This window comes from Pinus tabuliformis, chromosome 9, assembly GCF_031772625.1.
Source record: "Pinus tabuliformis cultivar Carrire ecotype Pingquan chromosome 9, CPIR1, whole genome shotgun sequence".
NCBI classification, from domain to species: Eukaryota; Viridiplantae; Streptophyta; class Pinopsida; order Pinales; family Pinaceae; genus Pinus; species Pinus tabuliformis.
Genome location: NC_142307.1, coordinates 877043251 through 877058812, shown reverse-complemented (window position 1 = coordinate 877058812; position 15562 = coordinate 877043251).

Genomic DNA, 15562 nt, shown 5'->3' with positions numbered 1-15562 from the left:
ACAACCCCAGCGTCTTCCTCAAGCGAGCCTGGTCGGCAACAGAGACATCCACCTCCTGTTACAACTAAAGAACAGGATAAACAACAGGAGGAAAGGCAGAAGAAGCTGCAGGCTGAGAAGCAAAGAAAAGAGCAAGCAGAGAGGCAGAAAAAGGAGCAGATAGAAAGGCAGCAAAAGGCACAGAAGGATCAAGAGCAGAGGAAGAAGAAGGAAGAAGAGAAACTAAAGAAAGAACTGGTAGATAGGCAGAAAAAGGAATTAGAGGAGCACAGCGGAAAGGCATTGAAGAACAGCAGAAGTTAGAACAAGAAAAAGAACGGAGCAAAGACAGAGCAACATAAGCAAACCTCCACCGATCCTGAATTGATTAAACAATGGAACCAATTCGATTCCATTATCAGAAGGAAGAAAGACACAGACACCTCTAAAACAGCGATAGGTTCTAGGAGGAACTTTCACAGGATGTCGAGGTAATCAATAAGGACCCTTCCGATCAAATTGTTCTCCAGGTGGAAGAAATTCCTCCCCTGGATATTTTCTAGCCCAAAGCATAGAGCCGTTATCAAGCGCTATAAGAAAAGACGAAGGCTTGATCAACCTTCTATCTTTCCTGAGCAAACAGTCACGGGCAATATGGTCTGGAAGGAGGATTTGGATCGATGATCTGACAAAGCTGTCGCAATTCGCAGGAGCTTATTCTGCAGAACTATCGACAAAGCATCGAGGTAAGTCTTCTGTTGAAGACTAAGGACCATGAAATATATGCATTACAGGCAGAGGTAATTGAAGCGAAAAACAAAGCAGCACAGGTGGAAGAGCAGTTGCTGGCTCAACAGCAGGAAAACAATTTGTTAACCCAGCAACTGCAAATTGAAAGACAAAGGATAGACCAAAGTGAAACTCAGAAGGCAAAAGAATTGTCGGAGGCATTGTCACAGAAAGCATCAAATGAGCTGATGATGAAATCGAAAGATGAGTGAATAGCTCAACTATCAGCACAGCTCGAAGGTATCAAGAGCACACAGAATGTGAAAGTTTTCAGAGCATAGGCAACTCAAATAAATAGCGCATTACTGTCTCAGATCAGACTTCTATGTCAACAACTTGCTAAGGCTGAGCCATTATGCGAAATATCTACAACAGTGTGTGGGCAAATAGAGAAGGCCAGAAATGAGCTAGATCAGGCCGAAGAAGCCATATCCGATTATCTTGAGTGGCAAGACACTAAAGAAGGGAAAGCAGCGAATTTGTCCCGAATCCATGAAGCGTACAAGGACATACTCTTCACGGAATGGAACACTCAGATAATGAAAGCAGAAAGGGCAGCTTCCAGGTGTAAAATAATTGCCAGCAATATGATCGACCTAGTCAATGATACACTTTATTTGGCAAACATGATCTCCAAGTGCACACCTGGAAGCATAAAAACAGCAGATATGCTTGAACAAACAAGTTATCATGACTTGGAGGAACAGAGGAAGTTAATTACCGGAGTAAATACTTTAACCTCTGATGCATATTGGCTCTTTCTAGTCAAGCCACATACTCAAAGGTCTGCTCTCAAGTGTCTAACAGATGCCCTCGGATGCCTGATCCCCGACATTCAGGATGCTACATATGATGCCCAGCTAACTTCGCGTCTCAACACTCCACCAGAAGTAGAGCCAATGCTGGCGATATGTCAGCTAAGGAGTAAAGGCAAAGAACCCACCGAATGAAGCATTGCCGCCAACTGCCAGATCGCCAAGAAAGATGGAAAAAACATTTATTGATGCCAATTTAATAGCTTTTCAGTTGTTTAGATATTTAGATTAGTATAGTATTTATAGACCCTTTCATTGTTTTGGAAAGGGTCGTAAAAGTTTGTAATAGACTTAAAGGCTGAAGTTTGCACTATTGTGCTTCAGTCTATATTCTTTTGTGAAACTCGACCAACGGTTCTTAATTTTGATTAGAAGGCTGTTTTACACAATTGCGCACGACTGTCTGTTGTTGGGAATGCTTTCTGATTTGAAGGAAGGACTGCGACATAGTGATTAATATACTAGATTGATCGAGCAGCTTACATGGTACTATTATCTGTATCTGTGTTCTTTCTTATTATATGAATTGTTGTGTTATTATCTTTGCTATTGTTGAATGCATGTATGCGATATAACAGCGAATCTTCATTTCGTTTCACTATTGAATGTTTCGGTGATTTGTTATCTCTTTCACCCATGCATGTATCAATGATATAAACGATTAAGTGTAGTAATTCGCTATAATCGCTCTGCATAACTAATTATGCAGAGCAATTTTAAATGGTTTAAACATCTATGCCTAAGTGTTAGAGTCATGTATATGCCTGCCATTAAAGCACAGATCATCAAACGCTACGCTTTATTAAGTGATAAGTCCCGGGATTAGATTACAGTTATTACATTTCGCTTATAGTTTAGCTGTTCGCTTATTACCATCCTATATCATAAGTCACTCATCCATCCCGTTTACTTATAATTCTTGGGAAACTGGTCCCATTATCCCCAGTCGGAACCACTATTCCAAACGGAAAAGGAGCTGCACTAAGGTCCGGACCGGGTGGTTTCCCCAATGTTGTTGCAACGATTTTCAGGGCATCAACATTTTTGGCGCTAGAAGGAGGGCCTTGACTGTGAATGGCAAGCAGACCCAAATCGGCAAGTCATTCTAAGAGTAATTCTCCCTCCAAATCTCCTCTTTCTTCTCAATTACATGCTGGTTCGCCAGCCCATAACCAAGAAGAAGAGGAATCTACCACCACTGCTCAATCCCATCATATCCCAGAACACTTAAGTCTTGAATCTCCTGAAGTCCAGTCTCTAATCCATAAACTTCAGAGCTTCTCGATCTCACCACAGAAATCTGAGATATCAGAAAGCAGTGCGACTTCGCAGTTCAACCTCACTCATCCTCTTACCAGACTTCAGAGCGAAAAACTTGGTATTGAACCCACTGAGTTTCCTTTACCCAAAAGAAAAAAGCCAAAGAAAAATACTGAAGGATCTGATAGTGGGGATTTTTCTTCCACATCCTCCATTTCATCTCCTCATCTGCAAAGTCAACCACCCACTCCTCCATTACATATTGTTGTTCATCAGGGAACAGGAGCCTCAATATCCCAACCTATTCACTCTTCATCTTTGATACCTCCCCAAACATCTGGAATTCCAACAGTAGTGTCAACCACTGTCGCCAGCATAATGGCAGATCCATGGACTAGGCCAGGTGCAGTCAACATGCCTGGACCATTGCATGATCTACCAGATGCTCCCGAAAAATGGCTGCCTAAATTTAATCCAGATAACGGAAGCCAAGCTGAAGAACATATTAACAATTTTATGTTAGCAGTTAACTTAAAAGGAGTGACAGAGCAAGATGTTGTTGTAAGACTTTTCCCCTACACTTTACAAGGATCAGCAGGATCCTGGTATTTTTCCTTACCTTCTGGTTCAATTACCAGTTGGAACACATGCCAAGAGCAGTTTCTTACCAAGTATGGAGATGATAGGTCCTTAGCTACTTTAATAAACGATCTCTCCAATTTGAGGATAGAGCATAGGGAACCAATAAAGGAGTTTAATGCCAGATTTAATAAACTCCTGAATAAAATCCCTACCGATTCTAAACCAAGTGAACAAATCCGAAGCGAATGGTATATTACCGCCTTACGTACCAACATAGCTATTTTTGTAGACAGGGCTGGGAAACCTACCTTAGCTGAAAACATGAAAGAAGCACTTGCTGTTGAAAAGCGCATTAATGCTCTTGAGAAGAAAGCTGCTCTAGAAGATCGAAAAGCCAAAAAAGTCTCGTTTAAAGAAGATTCCAAGAAGAAAACCCTAAAGGACCCCTATGACATGGAAGGTTTACAAAAGGTCCTTAAAACATTGTCTAACGAAATGGTTGATATCAAGAAGCAGGTGGCCGAAACCTCAAATAAAAGACCATTTAGAACTTACAAGAAAACTGAATCAAAGCCACCCAACGTCATATCTAACGCAGATTCAGACCAAGAAGAAGAGGAAGAGGAGACGACTTCACAAACCGATGATGAAGAAGATGTAGCTGAATGCCATGGAATGTGGGATTTTATACTCCCAAACTCTGATACTGAGAATGAAGAAGAAGCCTTTCCGGTTACTAAAAGAAGTAAAAGTACTTCTGAACTTCCCCAGGCAACCTCGAGGAAGAGGAGCGCAGGTGCTGCTACAGCAAAGGAAAAAATTCCCCCTAAGAAGTCGCCTGTAGTAGCCCCCCAAAACCAGCCTTCAACTTCTAATACTCCTTCAACATCCAAGACATTAGTGATATCTGACTCAATGGAGTATAATATTGTTGATGATATGAAGAAAACTAAGGCAAATATAACTATGTTTGAGCTTAGCAAATTAAAACATCAACAAAAATTACTTCTCAAAGAATTAAATGTTGTTCCCTCTACTCCCCTTCCCAGTACAAGAGCTGCCAACGATCAAGGCCAGCCTCCTGCAGGTATGGTTGAAGCTACCGATTCAGTTCTAATTGGAGATAAATCAAATTCTCACACTCCACCCTTCCTGCTGACGTACGAGATTTATAATAGAAACCTGCACAACTGTTTAATTGATTCAGGGGCTTCATCTAATATAATGCCAGCTTCAGTTTGTTCTAAGCTGAACATTGAGCCACAGAAGTCAGCCACTCATATTGTGCAGTTGGATAGGACTAAAGTGCAGGTAGTGGGTGAAATTAATTCTGTAACCATCAGGTTGTCTGCCGACCCCAGGGTTGTCCAGAGAATTGATATTTTAATTACCGACATACCTGAATTTTATGGTTTAATATTGAGCAGAGATTGGTCCGAAAAACTGCACGGGTATATTTCTACAGATTGGTCACATATGTGGCTTCCCTACAAGGGAAAGCCAAATCAAATAAGGATCGATCGTGAGAAGCATATGACCCACACAGTTACTGAATTCGAGCAAGAAAACCAACCTGTGGCATTCAACAACAACATTTTGGGGAACTATTCGGCAGAATCATTCTTTGGCAACTTTTTTGCCCAACCATCTCCTTTCTCAGTTAATCATTTTACATCTCAAATAGAAAATTTTTCACAAACTGATAGGTCAAGATGTTTTAATGATGCTGAGAAAAATGTAGATACTTTTGTTAATATTCCTTTATTTTGGTCTCTGTATTTTGATGGCTCTAAGTCCACTGAAGGTTTAGGAGCAGGATGTATATTGGTTAGTCCGCAAGGAGAAAAGACAATGTTGTCTTGTAGGTTAGAGTTTGAGTGCACTAATAATACAGCCGAATATGAAGCTTTAATCCAAGGATTATACAAAGCAATCGGCCTGGAGGTGCGATATCTAGAGGTATTCAGCGATTCAGAAATCATTGTCAAACAGGTTAGAAATGCAATTCATTGCCTTTCGACTCACCTTAAACATTACCAATCGCTCGTTCAAGAGCTTACCTCACACTTTTTGGCATTCAACATTTCTTCTATACCCCGATCTCAAAATTCCGTCGCAGATTTACTAGCCAATGTAGCTTCAAAGCTTCTACCTTCTGAAGACTACAGCCTTGATAGATTTTCTGTAGAATTACTTTTCAGACCTTCAATTCCTGACAATGTCACTAATTGGAGAGTATTTAATCATGATGATGATATTTTGCAATTTTTAACTTCTGAGAAATCTTATGATCAGCAAGTTATTGAGGAAGATGATCATGATTCCCAGATGAAAGAAGTGCCCAAAGAAAATTCGATCCCTAAACCAGTGGTAAAATTAGAAGATCTTTATGATATCAAAGACAGGTTTAAACCTGTAATTAATACAAAGCTTCAGAGTTATACCCTTAGGTTTGAATTGATAAATCTAGGAACCAATGAGTCTCCTCAAAACATCAATTTAGGAACAGGACTATCTCAGAAGGAAAAGGAAGCATTTATTAAATTGTTGAGGAAAAACAAACAAGTCTTTGCATGGAAATATGATGATTTAAAGACCTATGATACATCTATTATCCAGCATACCATTCCTATGCTTCCTGATCAAAAACCAATTCAGCAAAAACTAAGAAAAATACACCCAAGTTTGGAGAGCCAGATTAAGTCGGAGCTTAATAAGCTCTTGAAATCCAAAATTATTTTTCCGGTCCGACATTCAAACTGGGTCTCTAATATGGTGCCAGTCAGAAAGAAAAATGGCGACATTCGAATCTGTATTGATTTCAAGAATTTGAACAAAGCGAGCTTAAAAGACAACTTCCCATTGCCTACTATGGAGCAAATTCTCCAATCGGTGGCAGGTTCTGAATTGATGTCTTTTCTAGACGGTTTTTCAGGGTACAATCAAGTTCTGGTACATCCTGATGACCAGCTTAAAACTACATTCAAAACAAAATGGGGAACCTATGCATATCAGAAAATGCCTTTTGGTCTTATAAATGCCGGAGCGACATTTCAGAGAGCTATGGACATGGCCTTCAGAGGGTTAATTAATCGATCAGTAGTCGTCTATCTAGACGATATTACTGTGTATTCTAAGAAGAGAGATAATCATTTGCACGACTTAAATCAGATCTTTCAGCGATGCAAAAGATATGGTATTTCTCTAAACCCAAAGAAGTCCTTCTTTGCTCTTGACCAAGGAAAACTCTTAGGCTTTATAGTATCCAAAAATGGTATTTATATTGATCCTGATCGGATTAATGAAATTTCTGAAAACCCTTTCCCACATAACAAAAAATCAATGCAGTCATTTTTGGGTCAGATTAATTTTGTCAAACGATTTGTTCCAGATTTTTCGCAGATTGTATTACCACTTCAGACAATGATCAAGAAGAATTCAGTCTTCAAATGGGGATCAAAAGAAAAGAAAGCTTTTGATGTTATCAAACAGTCAATAATCAATGCCCTAGCCTTGAATACTCCAAATTTTTCTAATCATTTTACACTATATACTATTGCATCGAACACTTCATATGCCGCAGTACTCACACAACTGAATGATAACAACTTAGAAACACCCATATCATTTTTCAGTTCAAATCTTCAAGGTGCCGAATTGAATTATTCTGATGTGGAGAAACAAGCCTTTGCTGTATTCAAAGCAGTCAAACATTATAGACCCTTCCTTTTGAAAACCCACACAAAAGTTATAGTTCCTTTCCCAGCGGTAAGACAACTATTAATTCAGAAAGAATTGGGTGAAAAAAGAGCCAATTGGGTTACAGCGCTTCAAGAGTATGACTTAGAAATAAAGCCAGCAAAGATTTTTAGGGGCCAAGGTTTTTGCAGGATATTGGCAGGAGCATCAAACATTCACGAATCAAGCGATGAGGATCAGATTGCATCCATCAAACAGATAAGTGTCACTGATTCTGAATCTCAATATGCTGATTTGATATTTTATTTGAAGAACGGTTATGCTCCTCCAAATTTATCTTACAAAAATAAAAGGGCCATTAGGTTAAAAGCTAAGAATTTCACTCTCATTGATGATGTGTTGTTTAAACAAAATTATGATTCTATCCTGTTAAGATGTCTTGAGAAACCTGAAGCTCAAAAAGTTTTCTAGGAGCTACATGATGGACCAGCTGGGGGACATTTTGGAGCTGACACAACAGCTCACAAGATTATTCATGCTGGATATTATTGGCCTACTCTATTTAGAGATTGCCATGAGTACGTAAGAAAATGCCTTAATTGCCAAACATCTGGTGGAAGACAACGAAAATCAGCTTTCCCTCTGCAACTTGTCAACATTGAATAGCCATTCGAACAATGGGGATTAGATATCATCGGGGAAATTACTCCACCATCTTCCAAACAACATAGGTATATCCTTACTGCTACTGATTATTTTAGTAAATGGGTAGAGGCTATTCCTTTGAAAGCGGCAAATGCAGAGGCAATTATCGAGTTCATTGACCAATTCATCATTACCAGGTTTGGTGTTCCAAACGCTCTTGTTTTTTATAATGCTTCCTATTTCTCAGGAAACGCTATGTATGATTTTGCTATTAAAAGGGGGTTTAAACTGAAATATTCTTCCAATTATTATCCCCAGGGAAACGGTTTAGCCGAATCTACTAATAAGAATCTCATCAAAATCATTAAGCGAACTGTTGAACAGAATCATAGAAACTGGCATAAATCTTTGGTCTTTGCATTATGGGCTGATAGAATAACACAAAAGGCTTCTATAGGGACCTCACCTTTCAATCTGGTATATGGAAAAGAAGCCGTGTTGCCTACAAATCTTGTTCTTCCATCTTTAGCCCTAGTACAGTACATTGAAGAGACTCCTTCTTCTTCTATCCAACTTAGACATGACCAAATTCTCAAATTAGAAGAAGAGAGGGAAAAAGCCAAAATCACTCATGCCAGACATCAACAAATCATCAAAGCATCCTTCGACTCAGCATCATCCGGTTCCAAACAACTTCAAGTTGGTGACTTAGTTCTCAAATGGGACAAGGCCCATGAGGATAAAGGTAAGCATACCAAATTTCAGAAAATGTGGCTTGGACCATTTCAGATCTATGAAAAGATAGGCCATTCAACTTTTATATTGCAAGACTTATCAGGGTTGAGAGATTCTCTCCCCGTCAATGGCCTGATCCTGAAGAAATTCTTTAATTGAGAAGGTAACCCCTTCTCCTTTTGTAGATTTGCGTAGTTTGTAGGATTGGTAGGAAATAAAACTGTAGAGTATCTCCATTGACCTTTTGTTGTGTTTGAAGAAGCTGTCTCACAAAAATAATATAAATATTTGTTTTTAGATAATAGAACCCTCAATCAAAAGAAATAGTTTCTAGGAAACTAGATATCCTTGTGTTCTAAAACTATAATCTAAATTTTGAAGACTCCTCTCAAGAGGTAAAAGTTCTGAATCATTTTCTGTTTTCAAAACTAGTCTCCAAAGGTTATCTGTTAAAAGATAGAAGCTAACCCATTTTCAGTATCTTCAACTCTTCACCTGTCATCCATTTGCTCTTAAGGAGAAAATTGTTCACCCCATTCACTAAAGGTTATGATTACTCAGAGTGTAATTCTAAAATATAAAAGATTAAAGATAAGGGGTCTTATCATAAGCCTGCTTACCATGTTCATATGAAAATAGGTTAACTGACATTACCAATACTGCCTACCAAAACAGGGTAATGGCTTGAAATTTCAAGACAAGGGGTCTCATCACGAGCCAGCTTGATCAGTTAAATTATTACCAGTGAATGGCATTGTCATAAGCTGGCCACCAAACCAGGACAGTGGCTTTTTATCTTATTAATTACAAAGAAAAACAGATGAAAAATAAAATATGAAAACATTTTATGGATTCATTCTGTTAATCACACTCTTATGTGAATGGAAAAGTGGACAATACTATGGTTAAAAGGTATCCCTGTCGAGACTATAAATGTTTGCTGGAAACAGAGGCTCTACCTATGACAAAGGGGTTAATTATAAAAGCTGATGTGGGAAAGTTTTCTATTTTATCACTATGAACCAATAAAGACTTATTTTTGAAACTTATTATGTATTTGGTTTCTTGAAACTAAATGGGAAGAAGTTAACAAAATGAAGTTCACTTTAGTCAGAACACATGAATATCTAGTTATATTAGAAGTTCTCCTTCTGATTGAGTTTCTATTTTTGAAAAGCTTGAGTGTTTGTATTAATTTCAGAGATAACTGGTTCTACCAACGAATCGCCAATTGTTGTGCCCTACAACAACCCCCCATTTCATATCATCTGTATTCATAACAATCAACATATGAAATGGGTCCCTTTTAAAAAATTAACTTGGCATTAATGATTTTGTTCGAAAAGGATATGATAATCAAATGTGTTTGTGAATTGAAGCCTTTTTCGAATAACAATGTTCCCAAAATAAAACCAATCTTTCGTTATTGCGATAAAGCGATCGCAAGATCGCATATCGCAATAACAAAAGAGACGCATTTAAATGGCACTTTGGTCTTTGCCGATGCGATATCGCTATCGGCGATCGGCGGTATTCAATGCATACACAAAAAGAGCACATATCTTACACCTTGATGCTACGCTATATCGGCGATCGGCTATCGGCACTGCCTCTTGTGGGAAAACACTTTAAGTTATAAACCCCGACCCGACGCGATATCGCTATCGGCCGTCGGCGGAATCCCATGCACTCTCATAAAGCGCTCAGGTCTTTCTCCGATGCGATGCGATATCGCTATCGGAAGTCGGCAAATCACTTAATATGCATCTGGTAATGTGTTCACGCGCTAGTCCGATGCGATGTCGCAATCGGCATTCGCCAGGACTTCTTTCAAACGATAGTGTAACTCTTTCCCCCGATGCGATGCGATATTGTTGATCGGTAATCGGCATTCTCAAAAAGTGATTGCTTTGAGCCTTAAAATTATAATTAAATCCGGTTGATAAAGCGCAGATTTAAAAATGCCGTTAAATGCAGGGATAAGGTAATGCATGCGTATTTAATAACTTTGCCCCTTCAATTAACGAATATTTGCGTCTAAAGCATTTTCATATCTGTTGCACGCGTTAGGGGGTCATTCAGCTCAATAACGGTGTAAAGGTCATTTAATGGGTAGCAGGCCTTAAAAACACCATTAATGCATATGCGATCTCTTACCAGTGATTGGATCCGCAGCCACCTTTTGAAAATTAATATCGCCACGCTTCAAGTGATATATATCTTTCCCATTATGCTTTGTCTTCATTATTTCTCGTGTTACGATTTCTCTTGCATTTGTGTAGAGTTCGTTTGTTGAGAAAAGCCTGAACATGATGGGGAAGAAACACAAGAGGACTGCTGGTTCCACTGCAACACCTGTTGCAGGTCAAGCTGCTACAATTTCGAAGAAAGGCCTAATCTCGGACACTACGTGCACTGGTCTTGCTAGGACCACATGGCAGGGCACATATAATCTGTTAGAGGCCGAGCAACCACAAAAGGTAGTGACAAAGGCTAGTGTGGATGTACTAAGGAAGTCTGATGCAACTCTCAAAGACTTGGCCGACTCCTTTTTACACAGAATAGCGGCCAGAGAGCAGGTCCTCCCTTACACAGATGTGGTGCGCTGGGCAATTGAAGAAATCCCCATCACTGATAGAACTTTTCATACAAGGGATGGAAGGATTTTCGGGTCGTTCAAGCCTGATGACCTGAGGCGAATGTATCATTTGCCTGAACCAGAGCTAGTCTATAACAGAGCCTTCGTGGAGAAATTTGCAAAATAAAATGAATCACCATCCGAACCCCTCCGAGATTGGAGGCAGAACCCAGCCAAACACAAGCATGAAAGTTCGGGTAAGTACTCCAACGTTTCTTTGGCTTCTCCCTATTGCTATGCGGAGATTATGATGTGTAGATTCTGGGGATTACATGACTCTGTTAATATCAATATTGACATGGTTCCCCTAATGGAAGCGGCTGTCAATAGTATAATTATGGATTGGGCCACTATTCTTTCTGATAAGCTGGTCGTAGCTATTCGTGAATTTAGAGCCAAAACTATAGTCACCGAAAGGAAAATCCCGCCATTTTATTATACTGCTTACATTATGGATACCCTGTGTTTTAATTCTGAGTTTCCTGTCCTCGGTTGGAGATGGACCACCCAAGATCCAACACCCATTCATTTATACCATCAGAAATTGTGGAAGTCCTCTTACAAGGACCATTTGTACCAAGTTTGTAATGGTTTCATGGTGCCCATTTACTATTCTATTTATGACAAACCCATTCCCAGAATTTCCTATGAAGCTTCTTTTGACTTACCAGCCGTAGCAAGTTGGTTCGGGGAAGAGCATTTCACCTATATCAGATTTTTTGGGAGTAAGGCTAGGCCGCATGTCCTCCCTTTATATATCCCAGACAAACTGTTAGCCCGGGAAATCTGCTACCATATTATGGCCGAGAGTGTCACACAAACTCTCAAAGAGGAGAAGAAGAGAGGTTGGCCCTCTTTTGCTTTAAGAATTGGGGTTTTTACTCTGCTTAATTACAAGCATGCAGAAAAAGAAGCGACAAAACTCCAAACTTTATCCCTGGCCACTATCCCAAACAGACTCTATGATCCAAAGCAAACTGCCTACACTGCCCTAGAACAAGCAAAATTAACAAAAGTTGATCATCAAGAGGATATGTTTGATGACCTGTTCGCAGGTGCCGATACAATAAGTCAAACCAAACAGCTTGCCAGAATGAAATACAACGATGAGGCGTTGACTGAGTTTAATAAACTTAGGGAGCAGAGGTTGCAAACTCTGCCTCTAGATTTATTATCCACAACCCCAGCGTCTTCCTCAAGCGAGCCTGGTCGGCAACAGATACATCCACCTCCTGTTACAACTAAAGAACAGGATAAACAACAGGAGGAAAGGCAGAAGAAGCTGCAGGCTGAGAAGCAAAGAAAAGAGCAAGCAGAGAGGCAGAAAAAGGAGCAGATAGAAAGGCAGCAAAAGGCACAGAAGGATCAAGAGCAGAGGAAGAAGAAGGAAGAAGAGAAACTAAAGAAAGAACTGGCAGATAGGCAGAAAAAGGAATTAGAGGAGCAACAGCGGAAAGCGCAAGAGGAGCAGCAGCGGAAAGCACTTGAAGAACAGCAGAAGTTAGAACAAGAAAAAGAACGGAGCAAAGCCCCTACAGAGCAACATAAGCAAACCTCCACCGATCCTGAATTGATTAAACAATGGAACCAATTCGATTCCATTATCAGTGGTAAGGAAGGCTCCAAAGACACAGACACCTCTAAAACAAGCGATGCGCCCGATACCACTTCTTCTCAGGTTCTAGGAGGAACCAGCGGCCCACCCATTTCACAGGATGTCGAGGTAATCAATAAGGACCCTTCCGATCAAATTGTTCTCCAGGTGGAAGAAATTCCTCCCCTGGATATTTTCTACAGCCCAAAGCATAGAGCCGTTATCAAGCGCTCTAAGAAAAGACGAAGGCTTGATCAACCTTCTATCTTTCCTGAGCAAACAGTCACGGGCAATATGGTCTGGAAGGAGGATTTGGATCCCTCCGATGATCTGACAAAGCTGTCGTAATTCGCGGGAGCTTATTCTGCAGCAACTATCGACAAAGCATCGGAGGTAAGTCTTCTGTTGAAGACTAGGGACCATGAAATATATGCATTACAGGTAGAGGTAATTGAAGCGAAAAACAAAGCAGCACAGGTGGAAGAGCAGTTGCTGGCTCAACAGCAGGAAAACAATTTGTTAACCCAGCAACTGCAAATTGAAAGACAAAGGATAGACCAAAGTGAAACTCAGAAGGCAAAAGAATTGTCGGAGGCATTGTCACAGTTGAAAGCATCAAATGAGCTGATGATGAAATCGAAAGATGAGCGAATAGCTCAACTATCAGCACAGCTCGAAGGTATCAAGAGCACACAGAATGTGAAAGTTTTCAGAGCAGAGGCAACTCAAATAAATAGCGCATTACTGTCTCAGATCAGACTTCTATGTCAACAACTTGCTAAGGCTGAGCCATTATGCGAAATATCTACAACAGCGTGTGGGAAAATAGAGAAGGCCAGAAATGAGCTAGATCAGGCCGAAGAAGCCATATCCGATTATCTTGAGTGGCAAGACACTGAAGAAGGGAAAGCGGCGAATTTGTCCCGAATCCATGAAGCGTACAAGGACATACTCTTCACAGAATGGAACACTCAGATAATGAAAGCAGAAAGGGCGGCTTCCAGGTGTAAAATAATTGCCAGCAATATGATCGACCTAGTCAATGATACACTTTATTTGGCAAACATGATCTCCAAGTGCACACCTGGAAGCATAACAACAGCAGATATGCTTGAACAAACAATTTATCATGACTTGGAGGAACAAAGGAAGTTAATTCCTGGAGTAAATACTTTAACCTCTGATGCATATTGGCTCTTTCTAGTCAAGCCACATACTCAAAGGTCTGCTCTCAAGTGTCTAACAGATGCCCTCGGATGCCTGATCCCCGACATTCAGGATGCTACATATGATGCCCAGCTAACTTCGCGTCTCAACACTCCACCAGAAGTAGAGCCAATGCTGGCGATATGTCAGCTAAGGAGTAAAGGCAAAGAACCCACCGAATGAAGCATTGCCGCCAACTGCCAGATCGCCAAGAAAGATGGAAAAAACATTTATTGATGCCAATTTAATAGCTTTTCAGTTGTTTAGATATTTAGATTAGTATAGTATTTATAGACCCTTTCATTGTTTTGGAAAGGGTCGTAAAATTTTGTAATAGACTTAAAGGCTGAAGTTTGCACTATTGTGCTTCAGTCTATATTCTTTTGTGAAACTCGACCAACGGTTCTTAATTTTGATTAGAAGGTTGTTTTACACAATTGCGCACGACTGTCTGTTGTTGGGAATGCTTTCTGATTTGAAGGAAGGACTGCGACATAGTGATTAATATACTGGATTGATCGAGCAGCTTACATGGTACTATTATCTGTATCTGTGTTCTTTCTTATTATATGAATTGCTGTGTTATTATCTTTGCTATTGTTGAATGCATGTATGCGATATAACAGCGAATCTTCATTTCGTTTCACTATTGAATGTTTTGGTGATTTGTTATCTCTTTCACCCATGCATGTATCAATGATATAAACGATTAAGTGTAGTAATTCGCTATAATCGCTCTGCATAACTAATTATGCAGAGCAATTTTAAATGGTTTAAACATCTATGCCTAAGTGTTAGAGTCATCTATATGCCTGCCATTAAAGCACAGATCATCAAACGCTACGCTTTATTAAGTGATAAGTCCCGGGATTAGATTACAGTTATTACATTTCGCTTATAGTTTAGCTGTTCGCTTATTACCATCCTATATCATAAGTCACTCATCCATCCCGTTTACTTATAATTCTTGGGAAACTGGTCCCATTATCCCCAGTCGGAACCACTATTCCAAATGGAAAAGGAGCTACACTAAGGTCCGGACCGGGTGGTTTCCCCAATGTTGTTGCAACGATTTTCGGGGCATCAACAGGATCTAAGAGATATTTTTGGATCAACATTTATTAATTAGTTATCTTGGTTTTTGTATAAATAGGAGTGCCTTTTCCATTCAAAAGTAGCAACTCTTGGAGCATAATTCGAAACTATGATGGAGTAAAATACATTTGATAAGTTCTTATGTTATTTATTTTAGATTTTTATATTCTTAATTTTTTGTAAGATGTAGTTTTATAATTCATGTAGTTTCATAATATATGTTGTTTATATTAGTTTTCTTATGTTTTAATTTAGTCTCTTTTGCAAATCAACAATAGAATTTTTTTAAATGTTGCAATTGCGATATTTCAAAACTTAATGAAAGATGGTGATTTAGATTAATAACAATTTTCGAGAATCCAACTTCTGACGAAGTTTCTAGGCAAAATAATATATATCTTGAAATCCTAAAGCCTCGGTTTTGTGCATACTAAGCCAATTTAGTTACAAGAACAAAATTTCTTCAAAAACGTGAATGGTTTCAGAGATATTCAAGGATATTTGAAATGCAATTTTTTAGATTTC